Source organism: Apteryx mantelli, chromosome 6, assembly GCF_036417845.1.
Source record: "Apteryx mantelli isolate bAptMan1 chromosome 6, bAptMan1.hap1, whole genome shotgun sequence".
Lineage (NCBI taxonomy): Eukaryota > Metazoa > Chordata > Aves > Apterygiformes > Apterygidae > Apteryx > Apteryx mantelli.
In genome coordinates, this window is record NC_089983.1 from 8,554,380 (window position 1) to 8,563,041 (window position 8,662).

An 8,662-nucleotide genomic window follows, 5' to 3' on the forward strand; every position below is an offset into this window, starting at 1 on the left:
AGTGGTGTCAAGCACAGGGCTCCTATTCAAGTGCCTGCCAATGGTGGTCCACAACTCGCTGTTTCCTCTTCTTTTCTTGCTTTGTTCCCCTCTGACAGTCACTTGGATACTTTTTTTCTGCTCACACATCTCATAGGTTCTTTGAAAGATATTTTTAAAGGATTTATCCACAGCAAAACAGTGCCTCTAATAAGGACTGTAAAAATGACTTGGGGGTTATATCATGTGAGGGTTGCCCACGTGCATTGATACGTTGCTGATATGAAACTTTTTCCCTCAATTTTGCCAACAAGCTGATTTGTAGAATTGGTTGGCAAAGCCTTGGGCACATTGAGAAACGCAGCTGCTCTTGCAGTGGATTGGCTCATCCTTAAAGGATGGTACCACTTAAAACTGGGAGATGTGTTCCTATAGGGTCTGAGCATGTTTGGCATGCAGGGGAGTTAGTACCAGGTTATGAACTATGGTGTTTGCCCTGCTGTATAAAACTTCTTAGGTAACATATTGACTCTTCCTTTATAGTACTTTCTAGGTTATGTGTGTGCCCAAAGTTGCATATAGAGAATAGACCCCAGCTGTGTCACGTGCTGTACAAACATACTGTGCAAAGGTGTCCCTCTGTTTTGGGTGGATTTAGGTTGCAGGGACTGCAGGATCTATAAGAAATCTAGCTGGAGGTGCAAGTGTGGCCAGGAACGCAAGTGTGCAGGGAAGGTGCGTCTGAACATGATTTTCTGCTGAGGAATCTGATCCAATAGCAAACTATACAACCCTGGCAGGTGTCACGGCCTGCGGCAGCCAGTGGTGTGAATTCTCAGAACGTGGGTGAAATCCAGGCAAATCAGTCTGCACAATCCTGGCAGCATGGTACCAATATAACATTTCTGTGGGTAGGTCTCCTGGCAGTGGAAAGCTTGGCTTTATAAGTGAGGAGTCCTTCATATTCTCCAAACTGTGACTTTCTGCCCTTCTTCTCTGGGTGAAGTTCCCCATTGACTTCAGCAAGTATTTCCTCTGTTCAAAGAATCACTTGAGCCTGAAATGGGAGAGGATTTATGGAATGGGGAGCATGAGGCATTAATTCAGCGAATACCACAGTGTGTATGTAAGCGTTTGCAGGTCTGGGATCTAAGTACACAAGTGTTCTTGATCTTCTTAAGCCGCTCCATATTGCAAATTCCAAAGACTGATCTGAGAACTTGCAATACAGTTTGCATGTTGACGTTTTCAGACGTCTTGTCTAAGGAGAGCTTTCTCACGGCGGTGATGTTACATCTTCCAATCACTTGTAGTCTCAGCCTGTTTAATAGACCTATTACTATTCGGCACCCTCAGCAGATGCTGAATGTCATGTTGCCAGTGCAGTAGATTCATTATCTTCTTGTGATGTTACCATCCAGTCTCATGAATTTTGACAAGTGTATTATGATGTATCTGTGCTATTATTGTTTCTGTGTTCGTCTAACCTGTCAAAGCCCTCCAGCCATGGATCATCATTATGGAGGTCTTTGGTGGCCCTTCATATGCTCTTATAATTTCTCTAGAGCTTAGCTTTCACTCCAGCCTTTAGGATGACCTCACCATGCATTTGCAAGCTTCTTTATAGCCGGGTAAAGCCTGAGGAGTCTTGTGGCAGATATTGTGAGCTTTTCAATTGATAATTGTAAAGCTGGGATCTGTACTTAAGTTTTCTATAAAACTCTCAACCTCAAGGCGGGCCTTTATCCACCTATTAATTAGCACAGGGGAGCGTACTCTTGTCTGGATGTGGAAAACAAAATTGGGGGTGGGAGGAAGAGAATTTGCTCCTTCGCTTGAATAAAAATTGTTCACTTCATGACTTAAATAAAATGAGAGGCTGGCTAAAAACAAGGCAGTTTTAACTCTCAGAATCACAAACTTAGAAAGAGTTGGAGAAAATAGCCCTGGAATAGGCACTCAGAGACTCCATCTAGTAGATTCCTCTCATTCCAAGACAAGCTCAGTTATACCTGTGTGACTCTTCGTAGATGTTTATCTAACCTGTTTCTGGGTTTATGTGCTGTTGAAATACTCTTTTTTTTTTTGCAAACGTGAGGCTTGGAAACACACACAGTTGTTTGGATTCTCATATTAACCCCTGTGAGCTGTGGCTTTGGGAAAAGCACCAAATATCACAAGAGCTGTTAACACGTCATTATTTGCATAAATTACTTATTTTTTTAAAAAAACAATTTGGAGCTGGTTTAAACTCCTGCAGTGGAGGGCTCTCTCAGAGAACGGAGTTTTCACAAATCTTCATGCGGAATTGATTTTACACTCTTGCGAGCTGGAATCCTCTGTGAAAGGAGAACTTGATGTATCTCCGTATAAATCTACGGGCAGTAAGACTTGTTTTGCCAGATTCAAAGGAAAGAAAGAAGTCCCCTAGGGATGAGATTAACGTCTAACAAAAGCAGATAGTGTCTGACAAATTTTATTAATGCTGAAGTTTCAAAGTCTGCTGAGTTGGAGAGCATGGCAATATGTTCCTACCGTAGTTGGTAAGGATGCGTGCTTGAGGACAGTGCAGCTTTGCAAAAGGAGAAATGTTGATTAAAGAAGAGTTACAGCTTTGATTAGATGGTTGAAATGTTTCTTTGTTGGCTGGGCTAGCTAAAAAGAAAAAAATAACTAAAGAAATTTCAGTTGACCTCATACAAGGTTTTTTGGGAAAGCTTGGGAGAATTCTAAAGGTAAAAATGCTTTTGATCCAATATCTTTCATTTACCTTCAAGTGACAAATTGCATTTTTTTGAAACTAGTATTTAAAAAAAAAATTTTTTTTCAATAAACTCCAACTGTTTTAATCTGAAATAAAATTGTTTTGGTTTTCAAAATGTTGGAATGAATTGACCGTTTTCAGGCCTTTTTTCTCCTTCCCTCCTTTTCTTTGACCAAACTGAGCCTGCAGAACTTGGTTGTCCCTGAGCAAGCGTCATGCTTGTGAAAGGAAAGAGGTGATGCCTGTTGCTTCAAGTCAGTTGTTAACATGCCCCCTTCGCCTCTTGAGCTCTTTGATCCTCGCTTTTCTCCTGTTTTGTCTGGGTGGATTCTCCTCTTGACTTTGTGAAGTGTATCTACACCGCATTTGGGGTGTAATGGCTGGATTTTTCCTCTCTCTCAGATTTTGTAGTCAGAATCTATTGCTAAACACAGCCTGTGGTGACAGGGTAGAAAGCGACTCATACAAACGTACCATCTACAAGTGATCACAAGTCAACTTTTCGCCTTTTGATCTGGGCTGATGGCTACCTTTGGAAGACTCGCGTGGTGACTAAGGGATGCACTGTGATTACATTTCCAAGCCTCCAGTGCTCGTATATCCCACTAGAAAGTTAATGGGCAAGAGCTGAGTTTTAATGCCGTGAACCTCTTTGGAGACATTAAGTGCAAGTGTATTAAAACATGATTTATTTTCACCACTGAGCCTTGAAATTTCTTCCAGGAGATCTCAGCATGCTCGTACGTCTTGGCTCTGCGGGTTACAGGGACGTTGAGAGATAACTTAGCTATCGTGGGCAGTTCTGATTTGTGGGGTTCCTCGAGGCAGGCGGCTTCCCAATGGGTGTGATTTTTGTTTGCTTTTGGTTTGTTTTGTTCATTGCAAAATTCTCTGGCATATCGCCTTTCACCTTGTCTCCAAACGATTGTTTTTCCTCTGCGTCCCACTCAGTGACTCAGGTCAAAGGCATCTTATTCAATGCAGTATGTTTTTTGTTTTTTGCATTTACCAGATGTGCGTTAGTTTTAGGAAGGAAACTGGAATAGGGACAAATGTTATGAGTGACTTTGGTGCTTAGCTCTAATTGTCCTGCAGGGAGACAAGGTTGCCATGTAGTATGGAGCACCCTCGCTTTCCTCTGCCCACGAACCAGGCCTTACCAGGTGGGGTGGTGTTGATGACTGTATCCCTTTGGGGTTGGTCTGGATGGCAGGTAATTAAAGGCAGGTTTAATTCTGTTACAGTGCTGGCAAGCATTTCAGGTAAAACCACCATATTTTGTACTTCCTTCAGTAGTGGCTTTAGGGTACTGGTATTTACTCTCTGCAAGACGCAGTGATTCAGCACAGATTCCCTCTAGAAACAACCTGATGAACCATCCTGCCCAGGCTTTTCCCGCTCGTCCAGCCCTGGTTTGTAGCCGGCTGCTACCCGTGCAGCACAGGGACATGAGATCTGAAGTTGAGCCAGCATCTTTCGACTCATTTTGACTTGCAGAGCACTAGGCATTTTCCTGCAGACCCCTACACAGTGAGCTTAACCCTTCTGACAAGAGATGTACTTTTCTTTTTTACATTTCAGAGACATGTCATTAATTCAGAGATCGCCAGGGTCTGCAGGCCAGAGACTGAAAAATGCTGCATCAAAGGATCCGAATGTTTAAGACATGGCTGAGACGCAACTGAGGGTCCAAAGTCCAAAACTGGGAACTCCCCAGGCCTCTCCTGCTCACCTCCCACATGATGCTGAGAGTGTCTCTTCTCAACCTGTTTGATCTTGGAGTCTTTAGGGTTGCTTATGGATTACTTCTGCATCAGTCTGAGCAACCTGGAGTTTGACTGAGGCTGACCAGGACAGAAATTGGGGTCCTGTGTGTGTGCATTCGAAGGCTCAGCTTCCCCAGTACAGGCTCAGGGGATGAGACCTCCTTGCAAAATCTGTCTCTGGCTCCTGTGCAATGGAGCTGCAGAGGGTAACATGCCCTCCCTCTCTGCCTGCGAGGACTTGTGTTAAAGCACTTGCCCAAGGCAATAGGCATGCTGGGCCACTTGTCTTTTGTTACCCAGCCTGATGGATCCCCACCTGCCACCACCACCACCATCACCACCACTCTGAAACTAGGTCACTGTGCAAAAAAGGTGGGAAGATTGATGGTGAAGGAAAGCAAATAGTGGCAGGACTTAAGTGGCAGCTGCCATGTTCACTGCTCCTCATCTCGGTGCCTGGGGCACTTGCTTCTCCCTGGGCTCTACAAAAGCGCTGCCCGGTGGGGTCAGGATTCCCCTTTGGAGAGCCCAGCGCTGCCCTTGCCTCACTATCTGGAGCATCCGGGATCAAGCCACATAGAAGATTTCTGACTTTGACTCTCCACAGCCAAAGCGAACCAAGCGCTTAATTACTTCTGGACTCTTTCGAAAAGCCTGAGATACTCTGATGATGAGCTCAGAAATGTTTGGATTATCAGCTGCAAGTAACTAAGAAGGTAGGTCAGCCTTTGGAATAGCTCATGCTATCATTGCAATATGGGAGCAAGGCCATCTGGGTGAGCAGTTGAACACCTTCACGTAGCTGCTTCTGACTAGCATGGGCTGATGTGCTAAAGAGGGAGGATTTGGCTACAGGGCTCCCGTGTAGCACCTACTAATTTCCGATACAGCTTTTGGAATCCTGTCCCGTATGCAAGCCAAGCTGGCTTTATCCTGCTTACTCTTTCCTATATGGCAGGCAGCGTCATAGTCTGAAACGAGAAGGAATGCACCTTCTGGCATGCCAAGAATATGGAGAGCTGATGATTTCTCACTAAAATGTTTCTGACTGGGGTTCTGGCCTCATGTTTCCTGGGATGCTTGTTTCACTTTGTGCTGACTTGCAGTGAAAAATATGTGATGGCAGTTTGAAGCATTTGCATCGTTCTTTCCATCCTGCTTCCAAGCCAGATGCTTTTCTCCTAGGCAGATCTCTTTTTTTTTTTTTTTTTTGTATCCCCAAGCTGAGGCTTTGAAATGAATCCCTACTGGTAGAATATCTTCCCTTTCGGGTTGTGCAGTGGGTAGGGGAATTTCTGTGTATTTCAGAGGGAGCAGGATGTGGCCTGGATGTGTACAATGTTGAATCACTTCTGGTTTTGTCTAAACTGAAGTCTATATGCCACACCCCCCGTATTGGAATTATAATATTAATTAGAGCTGACGGGGAATTTCCCATCCTTGATATGCAATGTTTCCTGCAAGTTGAAATTTATAGCTGAAAACACATTAAAAGACTGGAGGGTTCTGCAAAATCATGTGCTTTTTTTTTTCTTCTTCTTCTTTTCTCTCTTTCTCTCTCTCTTTTCAAATCTCTTAGCACATACCTGCAGCATCTGTTCTTGGTGAAACCCCAAGGCTTCCTCACCTCAAGGCTGAGAAATTAGTATGGCTGGAGGTAACTGCTAGTGCTGACTGCTGTCCATGGACTACAGAAAGAGCCTTGACAGCTGGCTTTGACTTCTGGCTAAAGCAGATGAATACTATGCTAAGTGACATGCCCAAGGTCATACAAGAAGTCTGTGGCAGAGTAAGGAATAGGTGTGCTGCTTTTGTTTTCCTCAAAACCTTGGACTGTTATAGTTAGCACCTTTGCAACCTCCAGGCAAAGTTGGGAACCGAGCCTAGCGTTACGGCATCGCTTGTTCCAGCAGGGAGTCAATTCACTAGGAATTTGACTTTTCTGAAGCGGAGTGGTTAGTGTCCTGAGCATCAGTCTTTCAGCCATCAGAAATGGAGGAGGAGAAAAATGGAGCTGTGCATCTCTTCACAGGAAAAAGAGACTGAAACCGCACCCATTTCTGTCTCCTGCACATGACTCTACAGCTAATGGTGAGTAACTGGGGGACTGCTGGGAATAGCAAGGGTCTGACTCATCCCTGCAGTTCTGTCAGGGTGAGGCAGCTCTGACAGCAATCAGAAGCTTTTGTGATTGTGTTTGTTTCACCATGTTGCTGTGAGAGACTGTGCAAGTTCCTTCCCTGAGTTCTGACTCCAAATCACCAGTGAGATGGTTGCCATCTTGCTGCCTGTCTGGCATTTCATTATAGTACAACTTCTTCTAGGTGGGCATAAGAGGAGGGAGGTGGGAAGCAGCCTCCATAGAGGATGCTTCTGTAATGACCTTATGAGAAGCAAAATATTGAGAAGTCTGATGGGCTTCTTGGACTGATCTGCATTTCTAGGTCATGTTACCAAACATACTGTACCACCTCTCCTCGTCTGGGTCTAGGCATGGCTTAATGGGCTATGCAGATAGAGGGGCTTTATTTGTATGCTGCAACATGTTTCTAGCACCAGGCTGTCATTCGTATGCTAAGTTGGTTTGGGTAGGTGCTATAAGTTGTGTACTGTATCGTTACTGAAGTGTTTGCTTGTGGCTTAACCATAAGGAGAGCTTTAGATATTGCTTGTTTTTTGATTATAACTGTTACAGATTATCATAACCTGTAAAACTGACCTTTCTGCAACTCTTTGACCTTTAACACATGAATAGTGATGCAATCTTGGCAGCAGCTAGCATTTCTTAGCACATTGAATGTCATAAAATCAGAGAGCGTGCCAGGCAGCTTAAGAAAATGCGTATATTAATTTATTCCAGCCTTGAGAATATTCTTAGGCTCTTTTGCTAATCAGGAAACAGCAATCAACCCTTCAAAGGATGTTCATGCTCCTCCCCACCCCCATTTCTAAACCTTGGCTTGGTGAAGAATGGCTGTACTCTATCCAACTGTTGTGGGCCTTGAGTTGAATCAATGTTCCTTATCGTTCTGTGGACGGTGATAATGATTTTGCAGACCATGTACTCCAAATGTCTCACATGAAAAAAGTCACTGAAGTCTGGAGTAAGTCTCCTTAATGTTTCTATTTATAGGCCCAAATGGAGATGAGATCTGCAGAGGTCATTACCTCCTGTTGCTTCCCAACGCCAACCTGTTGTGTGTTTCTTGTCAGTCTTTGGCTTTCCTTCCACTTTCTAGAGCAGTTGTCACGCTGCCCTGAAGGTCCTCAGTTCCTAGGGTTTGCCCGGCATGGATTCTCCTTGAAAAGTGTTTGTGCTCTGCAAATAGTTTAGAAAGCTGCTACTTAAAACATGATGCATGTGGCCACCCTGACTTCTCTACTGCTCCTGAGTAGGAGCTAGTTTTCTCCCAGGAGCTGTTTTCTCAGGAGTGCTGTGGGTTGCGGAGTGAAACAATCCAAGCCAAGCAGCTCTGTCCTGAAGACTAGGAGCCTTTCCTCAGGCCTTGTGGCTATGGTGACATTGCACTGCTAGCCCAGGTGACTGCTGTGTGCTGGCCTAATCTCAGAGTGAATGCCCTAAGCGATGAGGGCCAAGATCTACCTACATGCCTACTTTCAGCCTTTTGCTTCCATTTCTACCTTTCTCCCTTCCCATGTTCTCACGTGGGAAGTGGGAATCTGGCCAGAGATAAGCCCGCACCCAGACCGTGCCCTGCACCTTGGCTCTGCAAGGTAGCTTAAATTTAAACTAGGCCCAAATCTAAACCAGTTCCCAGTTCAGGTTAGAGGCTTTACTGTGTAATGGTGAACTGGGGGAGCTAAAATCAAAATCATCATTGGTTTATACCTAACCTGTGAATTTATCCTGGACAGGAGTAGTGCTTGAAATTATCTGACAAGGTTGTTGGGACACATCAGAAGAGGGAGGGTGGCTTTGTGGCAGAGATGGATGGCTAAATTCCTTCTGTTACATGTAGTTTCTCACTGGCATTTGTGTGGTATCAGTTGAGTAACCCATACTGGTACAGGTAGGGGCCTCCTGTCAACCTGTGGTAGGTGAACCACTACATATCTGAAGTTAAAGTACCTCCAAACTGAATGACTTGGTCCTCTCTCTTGGGAAGTGAAACCTTGCACGCTGGAGTTTGTT

At 44.5% G+C, this 8,662-nt stretch overlaps 1 long non-coding RNA gene across 1 annotated transcript in view; it reads left to right on the forward strand.

Moving 5' to 3' along the window:
- The window catches only part of LOC136992304 (uncharacterized), a 32,697-nt gene extending 27,478 nt beyond the window's left edge, over positions 1 to 5,219 (forward strand). Inside the window, exon 4 of the long non-coding RNA XR_010884490.1 lies at positions 4,325 to 5,219. This is a non-coding gene — a long non-coding RNA (uncharacterized lncRNA). The remainder of the gene's footprint in view (positions 1 to 4,324) is intronic.
- Positions 5,220 to 8,662: the final 3,443 nt, after the last annotated feature.